This window comes from Protopterus annectens, chromosome 3.part1 (assembly GCF_019279795.1).
Source record: "Protopterus annectens isolate FY-2018-M chromosome 3.part1, PAN1.0, whole genome shotgun sequence".
Classification (NCBI taxonomy): domain Eukaryota; kingdom Metazoa; phylum Chordata; order Ceratodontiformes; family Protopteridae; genus Protopterus; species Protopterus annectens.
This window is the reverse complement of record NC_056732.1, coordinates 1915581482-1915597284: the sequence shown is the minus strand read 5'-3', so window position 1 is coordinate 1915597284 and position 15803 is coordinate 1915581482.

The following is a 15803-nucleotide window of genomic DNA, read 5'->3' as shown; positions in this document are numbered from 1 at the left end:
AGTACACAGCTGGCTGCATGCAATTAGCAAGTGGTGAACACTGATTGGTGCAGAGGCCATCACCTGATCATGAGCATCACCTACAAAATCCATGCTGCAATCTATTCAAACCAGTTCAATCCCTGAGAGAGAGATAGAGAGAGAGAGAGAAAATAAAAAATACTACAAACCAAATCAAAACAAAATAAAATAAAACAGGGGACATTTATAAGTGTACATAGAAGAGAGCACAATACTAAAGCAGGTATGTGAAACATGTATGCATGTAAGTGAATGTACCATTTGTTCTGTAATAAAGGGATAGATGATGTTGAAAGATATATATGTGTCATCAAGACTTGTTGCTGCAATGATGCAACAACTGCTATGGACATAGCATCTTGCCCTGTGGGCAGTGGGCCATACCTGTCAACTGTGCAGATCTGCACAGAATGACAAGATGTAAGCCATCATAGTGTATGTTCTGTACCTCAAAACATGTATATTAGTGTGGCAAATAGCTGAAGGTGGAAGTAATGAAGTCATGACAGACACATGAGTTTCAGACCCCACCACCTTCAGCACAGTCATGTTAACATGAAATGTATCATGCACAAACTTTATAGGTTTATAATAGGCTTACCCACAATCTGTCCATATATATACCCCCCCCCCCCAATGTTAGACTGTGTCCACATGTGACACTCTTCTGTTTTGTAGCAAGGCAGAACAGTGCAGCTGTGGAGGAAGGAGTTTTAGAGAGTGTGGACCTGATGTCTGAATGCACTATATATATATATATATATATATATATATATATATATATATATATATATATATATATATATATATATATACAGATGTCTACAGATATACAGACACACACACACACATATATATATATATATATATATATATATATATATATATACCTATATATACCTATATATATATATATATATATATATATATATATATATATATATATATATATATAATACATTTTCCCCACTATTGAATGACTGTGCTGTGAGATATGTTTGAGAAAACTGCACACATATCTGCAGCTCAGATGGTTTGCTGGTAAATTGATGTGGCTATGGTGTGCAGGGTCCTGGGTTACACACTTGCAATGGCTGATAATTTATCTACTGGCCAGAACAAGGGCTGTAATATACAGATTGATTAAGGCAACTGAAAGCAGTTGTAAGCAGGTGCAAAATGGACAGTTATGTCTGGTGTGAAATTTATGTTGGGAACACATTGCCCTTTGTTTGTGAAGGTGAGAGTGGGATGTTGGGGAAGGATAATAGGTATATTTGGGGAGGTAGATTGGGTTGGAAGGCAGACAAGACAGACAAGACAGCATACATAGGTCATAGGGTTGCCAGCTGTCCAGAATTTTTCTGGACAGTCCTGAATTAAGGGACACTGTCCTGAAAACGGAAAGGAAAGCATATTGTTCTGAGAAAATGGCAGGAGATTAATTTTCTTTTAATTTAAAAACAAAATTCCTTTTTTTTTAATTTTAAGGGTGTTGTTTTTAAGAACACCCTTTGCATCCAGTTGCACATAGACGCAGAAGACGAAAAGAGTCTTCTGAGTCTGTGCGACTGATTGTTTACGTCTGTGTTTGGAATTTCATTTCTTGAAGACATTTGAACTGTGCAGCGGAGCATGAATGGGCATGTTTCAAATATGGTTCAGGTACTTATGAAATGTTGCAGTTTTACCTACTCATTCCACAGCCTGTTTGCATATATAGAGGAAGTAGAATGTGGAATTCCTAGCTATACAGTAATATTTCAAAGTACTGTTAATGGATATTATACCATGATCTCCCCAAAACGTGCACGCTGATTGGCCAGCGTGCCCGTTGTAAATCGAGTTATACTAATGGAAAAAGGTCCGGTCGCCCGGACTTTTTTCCATTAGTATAACTCGTTTAACACTGTCTCGCTATGTTAAATGGGTTTAACATGGCGAGACAGCTAAAATAAGCAGCGGAGATCTCCGTTGCTTATTTTAAAGCTGTCTCGTATGTTAAACCCATTTATATAGCGAGCAGTGTTTAAAGCAACGGAGAAAGCAAGATCTCCGTTGCTTTTATGTCTCGCTATGTTAAATGAGTTTAACATGGCGAGACAATTTAAAATAAGCAACGGAGATGTCCGTTGCTTATTTTAAAACTGTCTCTATGTTAAACTCATTTAACATAGCGAGACTAAAAAGCAACGGAGATCTTGCTTTCTCCATTGCTTTTGCCCACAGCTCTGATGTACTGCGCGGCGCCAATACATCAGAACTTCCGGATGCCAGACATCTGCGGAAGGGCAGTAAACAGGCATTATACTATGCCATTATTTAAGAAAAGTAACAGTTTCTTTTCTTAAATAATGTCATGGTATAATAGCAATAACCCACTTCTGGGTGTGGGTAATGCTAAATTTACCCACGGTTGGCTTTGTTTGGTCCTCGGCCGCCCTCGGGACCAAACCACGCCAACCGTGGGTAAATTAGCACCACCAGCGTATTGCTATATTAAGTAGCTATGTTGGTGGCTAAAGTTGCAAGCAATAAAGATACTAGGTCTGAATCACTCCATGAATATTAAATGTATTTTGAAAGAGATGGCTACTAAATTATGAAACTGTTTTTATTTATGATTCTGTTTAACTCATGTTTTCACTAAGTGATTACATAGAATATTTTTGTTGTACTTCATTATGCATTTCGGAATTATTGGTGGAGACATAATCATTTAATGTGATCGAAGAAGTCTTTTAATTGTTTCTTTTTGTGGGTGAATTCATTTCTGGTGAAAGATACAGTCACAGACATCTGACAAATATTAGTAAGTGGTGCTATACAAATGTAATGTATCCAAAAGTACAAGTTTGACAAGCCTGAGGATGCTGGTGTACTTATCAAATCTAGTTGCATCAAATACTGACACAATTTAAACACACCCTCTCTCTCTCTATAAAGATGATGGTTGCCAAACCAGCATTCAGTAGGATCATGCCAGAAGACCATGTGATCAGTGTGCACATTCATGTATCTGATTTTATGACTGCCTTATAAACCTTAGAGTACCATGTACACATGATACTGCATATGTATACATATATATATATATATATATATATATATATATATATATATATATATTTATATACGTGTGTGTGTGTGTGTGAGTGTGTGTGTGTGTGTGTGTGTGCGTATCTATCTATCTATATATATATATATATATATATATATATATATATATATAGATACACACACACACACACACACACACACACACACACACACACACACACACACATATATTTATATATATAAAATAAACACCGTGCACTAGAAGAATCTTAATTATATAAATTCAGACTTCTTTTAGGCATAGTAATTAATACTGAGCTAGTAGAAAGGAAATATAAACTCAGACACTGAATAGATGATTAAGCTTCCCCTCTTATTCAGGTGGAAGAGCTTCATCAGAATAACCTATAGTCAACAATACTTACATTATATGTAACTAGAGTCACATGTAAACAAAAAAACAATGAACTACTTATAACTTATTAGTACAGTAACCAATAGTACAACCAGACAATAATTAAACTGTGCCAATCATCTAAACACAATCACCATGAACATACATATGAATGACAGGGGCATGAATATTAAATAAACACTCCCTTGTGTTACCTAATCATTTAAAAAATGTACAGTGTGCGCACTAAATATGCATGTAGGAGACATGAATATTCATATAACTGTACAAATGATGACTAACAAGTGTGTCAAAGGTCATGGATGGATGCAAACACATTTTGTAGAAAGAGAGCAACTGTCAAAATAGAACAACTGTCACAATAGAATTAAATCTTCCATTTTAAAGCGCATTTAATATTAACACTTTCATTCAGACCAGGGTATGTTTCAGAATTAAGCAGTAATTGCCATTTAAGTTCTCTTAGTTCTAAATATAATTCCCAATCTCCAAAAAAACAGTTAACTTGTTCTAATACTATGAAGTAAAATTTACTAAAAGAAGTACAAAAAATGCTATGTTTAACAAGGGTATTATTTAAGTTCTTTGCCCTGATGGCTCTCAGATGCTCCTTAATTCTATCTGAAAGTTTTCTTGTAGTTTTACCTATATAAAATGCTTTACAAGATGCACAAATACCTGCATATACTACTGCTGTAGAATGGCAGAAAAAATATTTCGAAAACTTAATAGTATAATTACAATGTGTGAATGTGTATTGAGATCCTGTGAAAATGTTAGGGCATACCACACATTTATTACATGAATGCATCCCATTTTGAGAGTTAGAAATAGAAGTAGAATTAATAAGAAAAGGTAAATCTCTGTTTTCTAAACTCATTCTTATGGTTTTGGTTCTTTTAAATGAAAAGGTAGGTGCAGTGCCAATAGCAGCTGACATAAATTGTGATTCAGTTAATAAATCCCAGTTATTCGTGATGACATTTCTAATCTGTGACATGTCCCTAGAGATGGGTAATGGAAAACTAAGGGTTCTGTTAATGTTACTTGGTTTTGAAGTATTAGGTGTAAAACCATGTAGTAAAATTGGTAAATATTTAGTGAGTTTACTAGCTCAGTATTAATTACTACGCTAAAAGAAGTCTGAATATATATATATATATATATATATATATATATATATATATATATATGGGTCCCCATGTTTTTGCTGAATGATGTTTCTTCAGCAAACACAGGGAGTGTGTTTTAATGTCCATGGTACTGACAGCCACGCAGTGGAAATGATGATACTGTGTAATGCCAATAGAGGAAAGTGAGGTTGGAGGGGTGATAGTGTTTCTGCATGTGTATGTGAGGTAGGGTTAGGATTGGGAATGAGTAAAGGATAGGTATTATATATTTGTGTGCGAGTTTGTGTATTTTAGGGTTAGCATTGGGGTTAGGTTAGGGGATAAGATATAGTATTGCTTGTGTGTCCAAGTGTGTCTTGTGTAGTGGCAGTGTTATGGGACAGATTTAATGAAGGCAAGGTGAAGGGTTAAGGTTGATGAAAGAGGCAGCATTATACATTTCTATGTCGCCACCTAGGTTGTTCCCCTTCGTGTAACTTTCTTGATATCCATATTGAGTAGGCCTGATGTTCCATATCTGACACAATGGGGTGAAAAATATGGTCTAACTATACTAAGAAGCCATTGTTGCAGCTCTGGACTTTCTGTGGTCTAACAGAATGTATATGTTGGTAGAACCACCAGCAATTAATCATTAAATATCAGACGTATTAGTTTGCTTTAAGTGCTCTGATTCTGCCTCTCTCTCTCTCTCTCTCTCTCTATATATATATATGTGTGTGTATATATATATATATATATATATATATATATATATGTGTATATATATATATATATATATATACACACACACACACTTTAACTTGGGTTTACCTCTTGAAGGCAGAGATTCACTTCTTAACCTCTTCAAACCTGTGCTAACATCCATTATACAGATGGCTATTTTTTTTCCTCAAGGGGCAGGTTAAGCTGAAAAGTGCAGAATTGCTCAGGACTTGGCACAGTGGCATTGTTCTGTAAATATGAAGCAGTACCCAGGCATAGTTTTACTGTATTATTTTTTTTCAGTGATGTTGTCATTGCCTAGACTGCATTAAACTAGAGTTCAGCATATTTCTTTACCTGGTAAAATTTTTGTAACTTCTGTTCATTCTTATGTGAACTGCTAAAATCTAACTAAATGCTTGGCAGACAGCTTCATCATCACACAGATTTTTAGCATTTAGGGAGCCGTACAAATGACTAATATATACATTTGCCTTCAGTCCGTTATTTGTTTTTCAAGGTGAAATGATTATTGTTAAGATCTCTTTGGCACATTGTTTACATTAGATATCTCCCTTTCTGGGTGCTTATTAAGAAATCTAGAAATACATAGCTTCCTGCATTAGGAGGGAAGCAGGGCACACCAAAATAAGCTATTTTTTATCACTGCTACTGAACCAGAAACTGTGTTGTATTGTAAATATTCAGCACTGAAAAATATTCCTCTCTAGCAGAGGCTTTGTGACAACAGCTGGCAACGCTAGGTATTTGGGGCATTTTATGGACACTAATGCAAATGGAATGAAAGAAGAATTGCATTGTATGTATTGTGCTGAATCCTGCTAGGTTGTTGTACTTAATTCTTTTGTTTGCGTTGTTTTGTTTGAAATAAACTAAATTGTGTGAGTACTGTGCTTCTCAGAGTTGAATTTCAAAGTACAGCTAAACAAGATTTTCTCCAGGATGGAGAATTATCTTTTATCTAAACCATCAAGCATGTCTTCGGACTTCAATATTTCTTAGGGACTTAATGAACCTGTTTTCAGTTTGCCATCCATTCCTTATTGCAATATTTCCAGCTTACCATTTTTTTAATGTAACATAGGCAATTTATTCTTCAAGGGCAGAGGCACTGAATCTGTAGATGAAATACAAAAATATAAAGTTCTTTGCTAGCAGCAACCTTTTAATTAGTTACAGATCTCTTTAATGTGGAATTACTCAGATGACTTACTTCTGCAGAGATTGCGCATTTTGACTGATATTGGTGGATTGTAATGACGGATGTCTGAGTTGACCTTTATGGTTGAAATTTTCTCAGATGGGCAGTTTTGTCATTATTGATTCATATCTTTTGTTTCATTGCTTACTGGAAAAATGTTCAAAACTATACGTTTAAAACATGCTCTGACAAGTGCTGCTGTATTATGCAAGGGATATAATTTGATTATTATATATTATAATTTACTGCAATCAGGAAGGTGAATCAAAGAATGTTTGCATGGTCCTAAAAATGTATGCAAGGGGCCTATGATTTGAAAACAGCCCAAAGGTAAACTTAACCCAACACTGGCCAGATGCATTTTCTTTGAATGTGGGTTTCAATGCTGTTTCAGCAAATGTGAGTCTCAAAGGCAGAAAAGTTTTAATGCTATGTCTGTTTCCATTGTGAGACTGTATTACCTTTTTAGCAAATTTCTGCCAGTGTATGTGCTATAAAATTTAAAATAAAAGTTTTAAATTAAATCCAAATCTCTGTAATCATTGTGGAAGTAAAGCAGAAAACAGTATGTACATTGAGAGTTTTGAACAGTGTTTATGACAACTGGGAAGAAATGGAGAAATAGCCATGTAATGGGACACTGGAATGGCTGTAGGGGAGGGGACGGGGTACCAAAATTACACGCATTTTGCTTTCACATATGTGTCCTGAATTTTTTACATGAAACATTGGCAACCCTATCTCTGTCAGATAGAGCTTTTCCTGCCAATGTCACTGTTTTGGTGCCATTTTAGAATCTGAACATGTAAACATACACTTATGATCAGTGTCTGGGTCCAAATATTTCTCTCATTAGTTCTGCCAGCTATGCTGCAGATGTGGCTGCAAAAGGTGACATACCTGATATACTATGCTTTTGCCGGCCATGTATGCACAGCAATCCATTCAGGAGAGTGTGGAGACAGAATGCGGTATAACATGTAGCCTGTGATCCATCTATATGGACCTGCATGTCACCCTAGCACCACCTTCATGTGTCCACTAGAATACATCTGCAATCTGAACCATTCAGCAGGTGTGCCTCCCCCCTCACCACCCCCTTCTCTGAGCACCTCAGCTGAACTCTGATAGCAGAAGGTGTTCCTTCCAACAAATCTCTTTTTGTCTGTATTGCCACCCAGTGTGGTTAGTCCAGCAAAACCTGTCATTCAGAAGTCCATCTGGAGGGTGACATCCCCTTCCAACCCTGCTGGGTTGTCAGTCTCACTGTATGCTGGTTGTTTTTGAGTATCCCTCATATGGTAAATATAAAATAGACCACTATTACATTCTTTCTTACTAATAGGAAGTATCCTGCCAAGGATATCATATGTTCATAGGTTCATACTAGGCTATCTGCCCTAGGGCATTTATAAGCCTAGCCAGAGTGTGTTTGGCTTTCGCCACCAATTTTAAATGAATTTTGCTACAACCTGTTTACAAAAGCCTGGACTCTTACCTCTTGCTGTGTACCTCTGGCCTATGGCATATGATTGAGACTACATACTGATACAAAAGGAATATAGAGGCATGAAAGGGTCTACTTCTCTTTTTTGAAAGACTAGGATATCAAATAACAAAATATCAACATCAAATCCTGGAAAATCTATACATGTAAATGAATCAGAAGTCAATTATTTGAGCTTGTGGTGTAGTGGAAATTGAGGAATTGCCCCTTTCCCACTGTAGTGTGATCTTGGTATTGGTATAATTATTATTAGGTCAGGATGTATATCATCGAACAGAATTTCATCAGAAATACTGTTCATTGAACCCAGCTCATGTCAGGGCTGTGGCTGCCGCTAATTATATATACCAACTCTGAGACTGCACTACAGTGGTGAAAGGGGAAATTTCCTGATGCCCACTGTATTTTGATCTCAATCAGAATGGTTTTATGAGCAGCATCTTCAATAAAATGCCATTTGAAATGCCATTTGAAGATGTAAATCTTTGAAAAAATAATAGGGGACCCATTATTGTTAGGGGGTGATGAGGGTGCAGGGGGTCCTCCTGGAAAAAAAAAAGATGTTTAAGTTTTAGTTTTGGCATCTGTGCTTTGGATTTCAAGGTTTTCAGCTCAAAGTCTAATCATTTGATGTTTCATGAAGTTGTCTATGTGAAGTAGATGTGGGCAAAAAGTTCCTCAGACCTTTCTTGCCCCAACAGGCTAAAGGTCTGGGGAAAAGGGAATTACGTGTACGAGGATAGAGACAGGAAAGGGAAAACTGGTTCACTTCAGTCAAGTAAAATAAAAAGCAAACCATATATAAGGGAAGGAGAGTAAGTGCATAACCTGCAACAGTGATAAATTTGGACATCTGCTATTATGGTAAACCTTACATAACTGTACTATGCCCTTCATTAGATCGGTGTTACAATACTGCTTGTTAATGGAAAGATTCCCAAACCTTTTATACTAATTGTAAAGAGGTTTGAGGTGTAGATTGGGAAAGCAGTATTCTTTGTAGAATGAATCTGGAAAAACAGTTCTGATTCTAGAAAATAACTCTATCTTGGAATGTTAAGGTGTGGTTGGAAGACCAAGCGAACACTTGTAGGATAGTTCTTTAATCTAGATCACTTGAAAAGGCTCCTAAAGAGGCAACAGTTCTAGTAGAATTAACTTTGACCTGGCATTGGCAGGATTTTCAATGAAAGGTACAATAACTGGATATAGCAAGAGAAACCCACCTGGAAATGTATTGGTTTGGCTCGACACAGGAAAAATCTATCCTTTTAACTTCAAAGGAAACAAACAATTGGCCAGATTTTCTGATGAACTTTGTTTTGTCTAAATAGAGTCCTAGCTGTTTGTGAGCATCCAGGAAATGAAAAATTCTTTTCCTAGTATTTTGAGAGGAAAAAGGAAGGAAGATGAATGCAATGGTTTAAAGATATTTCATTTTCCACTTTAGGCATGAAAGAAGGATTAGTTCAAAGTATTACACTCTCCTTCTGAAAACACAGAAACGGTGGAGAAGATACAAGAGATTATAACTCTGAAATAATTTTAGCAGATGTCAAAGCCACTAACAGGTACAGAACTTTACAGACATTGAAGAGTCTAGCTGAAAAGGATGATGGTTTAACTTTTCCAATCCATAGTTCAGATTTTAAGTGGATGAATTTAATTTCTTGGAAGCCTAATATGAAAGATACCTTTCAGGAATTATTTTGCCTCATACCATAAAGGAAGAGGGTAATCCATATACAAACAGGCAAAAATGGCTGACAGATGTCCCTTAGTAGAGGAGCATACTAGCCCTGTATTGAGCAGTTCACACAAATATTTGAGGATAATGGGACTACTCAGTTGATAAGTATCCTGTCCTCTCTCATGGCACCACATACAAAATTTTCTTTCCATTAGGAAATATATGAATTTCTTGTAGCAGGTTTTCTTGCCTCCGTTAACATCCATTGCACATCTTCAGAAAAGAGGTGTCTTAAGATTGTTAAAAGCTTATCATTCAAACCTTCAAATTGAGAGTTTGTAGGTTCAGATGAGTGAGTAGGTCCATACTGTGGTGTAACTTGTAGTGATTGCCCTTGGCTAGATGAAAAATTAGGGGAAAGCAATATTGTCTGGGCCAAAAGGGAGTAGCCAGCAGCATTTTTGTATAGTCTGTCTTGATCTTTAAAAGGACCTTTGAAATGAGGGAAAGGGAGGGAGTGTATAAAATAATTCCCCTTTCCATTAGACTGATAAGGCAGCTACTTTCCATGCTCCTCTGCATGGGTCTCTGAAGCAGAACAGTGTGAGCTGCCCATTCAAAGTGGAGGAAAAATATCTACCCACTGATGGATAATTTGTAAGAAATACCTCTGTGTTTAGCATCTATTCTGTTTTGGATCTATTCAGGTAATCTTCCATTGAGTTCATATCTGATAGGAGGTAAGTTACTTGAAGTAAAAGACTGTGGTAAATAGAAATATTCCAAGTCAACATGGCTAGCCTGCAGAGAAGGAAGGACTTTGTTATCATTTGTTGATATACCACATTACTGTGGTATTATCAGAACTTGTAAGATTCCTGGAGACCAGAAATGGTGAAAGGCCTGTAGGGAAAAGATCAGGGCTTTCATTTCTTTGGTATTTATGCGTTTGTAACTGTCTTACCTGGACTATACTACTTGGACATTAATGACCCTTGAAAAGGCTCCCCAAGGCAGGTCCAAAACATTCATGGAAACTTTCTAATGTGAAGCAGGGACAGAAAAGGCACTTTTGGATAGGAATCTACAAATGGAATTATTCCTTCACAAAATACAAAGAGGAATTGGAAAGTTCAGAGGGTGTCAGTGGTGTGCCTAAACTGCTCTGAGGTACCACTGACTCTCTCCCATTTGGAGTCTGGCAAATGGACTCATCTGCATTGCTGATGCCATTAAACTCAGTGGGTCCCAGAATCTGGCCATTTCCAGAATCAAGAGGGATTAGAAATAAGAAGTAAAAAACTGTTTTTTTTCTTTCCCTGAAGAAGAAAAGCCAGATATAGGGGAGATTTTGTCAGGTTTATAGGAAAACCTAGGTGAATAAACAGACCCATTGTAAACTGTAGATCCTGCAAGGTGTTATGAACTAAAGTAGCTTGAAGCAAAAGGTTCTCTAAATAAGGGTAGGTGTGGATATATTGGAGTCTGCAAAATGCTACCACTGGTGCTAGACATTTTGTGACAACTCTTGGAGATGTAGAAAGGATAAAATGCAAAGTAGAAAATCGAAAATTAAATACCAAAGCACAAAATCTTAAAATCTTTTTGTGATGTGGATGGATGGAGATGTGGAGGTAGACATCCTTCATATCCAAAATGACCAGATAAGCTTGTGAGAAAAAAATCATAGAAAGTAAAGTTTGAAAAAATAACATCTTTAATTTTGGACTAATTAGAAAGTGCTTAGGGTGGGGTGGCCACAGTGGTGCAGCAGTTAGTGTTGCTGCCTCACAGCAAGAGGTTCTCTGGTTCGATCCACAGCTGGGTTGCCTTCTGTGTGGAGTCTGCATGTCCTCCCTGTGGTCGCTTGGGTTTCCTCTGGGTGCTCCAGTTTCCTCCCACATCCCAAAGACATGCTGTAGGTGGATTGGACACTCTAAATTGGCCCTAGGTGTGAGTGCTGCATGTGTGTGCCTTCTGTGGAAGGTTGGGCACCAGTCTGGCAACTCGACACCATAAAACTCCAGTGTCAATCATAAGTGGACAAGTGATCAGCTGTGGCGACCCCTAACCGGGAAAAGCTGAAAGAAGAAGAAGAAGAAAAAAGTGCTTAGGGTAAATAAGTCCAAAATGAGTCTTCATGTGCCCTTTTTATAGTACAAGGAACAGCCTGGAATAAAACTGTTATCCTTTTGGTGAGGAGAAACGTATTCTATGATCCCCTGATGAGCTAACATTTAGTACGACTAGGAGAACCAAGTGTTGTTGGCATGGAGGTATTTAGGGAATTTCTAATGGAACTGGAGTGAGCTTTCAAGAAAGTTTGTACCCATTTTAGATGATGTTCAGAAACCCAGTGTCCAACAATATAATTCTCCAAAGGTGAAAGAACTTTAAATGTCTTCCAGAAAGAATAGTGTGTGTGGGGGTTGGGGTTGGTCAAGGTGGAGGGAAAAGAAGTAGTTAAGAAGAGGAACTTTTGTCTCCAAAGGATCCTTTCGGTCCTTTAAAATCTGTCATAGATTCATCCTGCACTCTTTCTTAGGAAATTTCTTTCCTTTTTGGTATGGCTTTTGATTTTTTTATAAAAAAGGAATGCAGCTTTAGATGGATAATTTCTCTGAAATTTTGGTACAGGGAAAAATGTTTAAATTGTTGCACACATTTCCATCTTTCCTTGCAATTTCTGGAAAATTACAGTACAAGCTGGCCCAAAAAGCTTGTCTTTGTCTAAAGGGACATCTAAAAGCTTAGCATTTACATCATCTGGCAAGGATTGTAAATTAAGTCAGAAGTGCCTCCTTTAGTGATAAAAAAGGTATGGTTTGTTCAGTGACTTTAGAGATTCAAAGGAAACAATACACTTTTATTAATGCTTATTGGATATCTGGATTGGGAATACAAACCAATAAACGACAGTTTGGGGAAATAATATAAATATCAAAGGGAAACATTATTTCTGTAGGTGACTTTAATTGTATTTTATCAAACAAGTATACCAACACTAGTTGTAAAAAGAAGAAATCTGCCTCAGCCAAGGTTTTAATGGAGTTTACTGACCTATATAATATGAGAGATATAACTGAGGTTTCAGTATCAGACTCATGCTTCTTTACTTGTTTCTCACACAGGCATAGATAGAGTATATGTTTCAAATGAGAACACTAGTAGAATAGATAACATTAAAGTCATATCTTGCCCACTGTTGGATCAGAATGTGATAACATTTGAAGTTATATTAAATCTAGTAATAACCCAATTCAAAGGATTTCTGTACATATAACTAATATGAAAGATTTTAAGGAGTTCTTTAATAAAGAGATTCAAACTTCTATTGAAATTAATCATACAGGTAACATCTCAGAGAATTTTGTATGAGACTCTTTAAAAGCATATCTGTTTGGCAAAATTACAAGTTGGTATGCACAAAAAAGAAAATAATGGGGCACAGAACTGATGGATTTATAGGAAAAAATGCATAAGTTAAAATTAGATAGTCAAAAAGGGAATAATAATTTAACAGAAGAAATAAATAGCTTAAACAGTAGATGTTTAGAAATTTTACAACATAAATCTATGATAAATGTAGAAAAGATTAACATACCTAATTATTCCGTAAATCCTAAATCAATGCCTAAATTAGCTACTAGAAAAAAAATGATTGTTAAATCTAACCACATCAGAGAATTATACTCCACTATTAGTAAGAAGAAGGTTACTGAAATAGAAGATATTGTGGATGTTTTCAGATCTCATTTTAATAAGATTAATCAATGAAAACCAACAATGGACACATAAGATCTAATTATTTTTTAAATATAATAAAAAAAACTGTCAGAGGATCAAATAAAAATAATTTACATGCCTATATCAATGTCTGAACTCAAAATTTAAATTAATAAATTAAAACCCAATAAAGCATCCGAAAATGACAGTATAATACTTGAACTATACAAAATGATGATTAAGGATGCTTTCAGTATTTTACTACAGGTATTTTCAATAGTTAAAGGACTTACAAAGGTACCGCCATCCTAGAAATACACCGTAATATCCCCAATTTAAAAACCTGACAAGGACTCAAACACAATGTTTTTCATGTAGACCAATTTCTTTATTAAAATATTCATGGCACTCTATGCCACTAGAATAAAATAATTTCTTCCATTATTGATAAACAATGATAAGACTGGGCTTATAATGGTCAGGAACACCTATGATAAGATCAAAAGAATACTATCAATAATTAATTATACTAATAATTCAAAAAAAGTACTAACTTTAGTTAGTCTGAATATCAGTAGTGCATTTGACTCAGTTAATTGGGAGTATTTACTATTAGTAGTGGAGGAATATAACTTTTCAAATAATTTCTTACAATTAATCAAACCTATCTATGAAAACTCCGTTGCATACATTAATATAGGCTCATATACTTCCCAATCAATCATGATCACTGAAGGTACTAAACAGGGTTGCCCTTGTCTCCATTCCTTTTTGCTCTAGTTATAGAACCTTTTGCAAACTATATAAAATGAAATAAAAACATCAAATACAAACAATGATTTAATCCTCAAAATACAATTATTTGCAGATGGCATCCTATTAACTTTGATTGATTGCAATTCTTCTCTTATTACAGTATTCCAATCAATAGAAATATTCCAGAAGAAATTGGGACTCAGTTTTAATGAGAATAGATTTACCTGTTAATTACAATATTAATAAAATAGATGAGAAATTACATAAATACATTGCAAAGGATGTAAAATCACTTACTTAGGGATAATCTTCTGCAATAATATCAAAGATATAACAATCCTTAATTACAATAATAACTTAAATTCCATAAAACAAACTCTTAATAAACAGAATACATTTTTTCACTATGTCAGAGAGACTTTCCTTAATTAAAATGATTATCCTTCTTAAAATTATATGTATAATATAATCTTTATCCCTCCCACTCCAAAAAAAAAAAAAAAAAAAAGAAAAGAAAAAAATATATAGTTCTTTCTTTCTGAGATTTCTATGGTTCCCTAATAAACCTAGATTTGTTTTAAACCATCACATTAGAGATTGGACATCAGGTGGTATTGGTTTTCCAGATTTAGAATTATATTCCTTATCCTTAATTGTTAATATAATAATCTAGTGGTTAAAAAACAATTATAATACAAACTAGAAAGATATTCAGGGAGATGCTTGGTGTAAATCCAATAATTTCACAAAAATCATATCATACTAAAATAGCTAAGAAGACATGCATGTCTACAGCTAGTGGGGTTTGGCTTTATTGTCCTGAATTTGTCCCTTAATTGACTTAAAAAGAAATAAGTCATGGGTATTCAGAACTGCCATATAGCTAAAACACCTTGTGTCCATAATCCTCTTTTACAAAAGGTTTCAGGGAATCATACAGGTAAAATCTAGCTTAGCTAAGTTTTTCTTGTTGTTTTTTCCAGTTGGATTGGCTGTGTGACCTGTTTACTCTTTTATTTAGGTGTTAGATGGGATATTTTGGAGACACCTTAATAGTTAAGGACAACAGCTAGGTACAACAACCCTGTGTTTCTAAAGGTTAGCCAAACAGTCCACTTATGCTGTCCTGATTTCTATCCCTTTCAACTTTCTTGCTTAAAAACATGTGTGTTTGTGCATTTTTTGTATTGTGCAGCACTGCAGGGCGATGGTTAAACTATTCCAGGTGCTAGAAAGTCTGCTCTTTTAATTTTCCCTTAGAACTAGCTGGTTTCTCAGTAGTAGCACTAAAATCTGAACCCCTGTGATGAGCACTTGCTCTAGAACCTGATGGAAAGCACTAGGAAGCCTTAAACTGATATGAGCACTCAACTCTCCTTGTTAATAAGAAGAAATTAATTGTAGGCACTAAACAGCCTATAATTACAAAGTACCTTGCAAAGGTAAGGGAAAACAGCTCTTTTACTTTACAAAAAAAGCACCTAAACAGGCATGTCTAAGAGTCAGCTTCCGGTGATTTCTCCTGTCCACCTGGTGAATCTGGGCATACTGGGGCAATGCAGCAACTG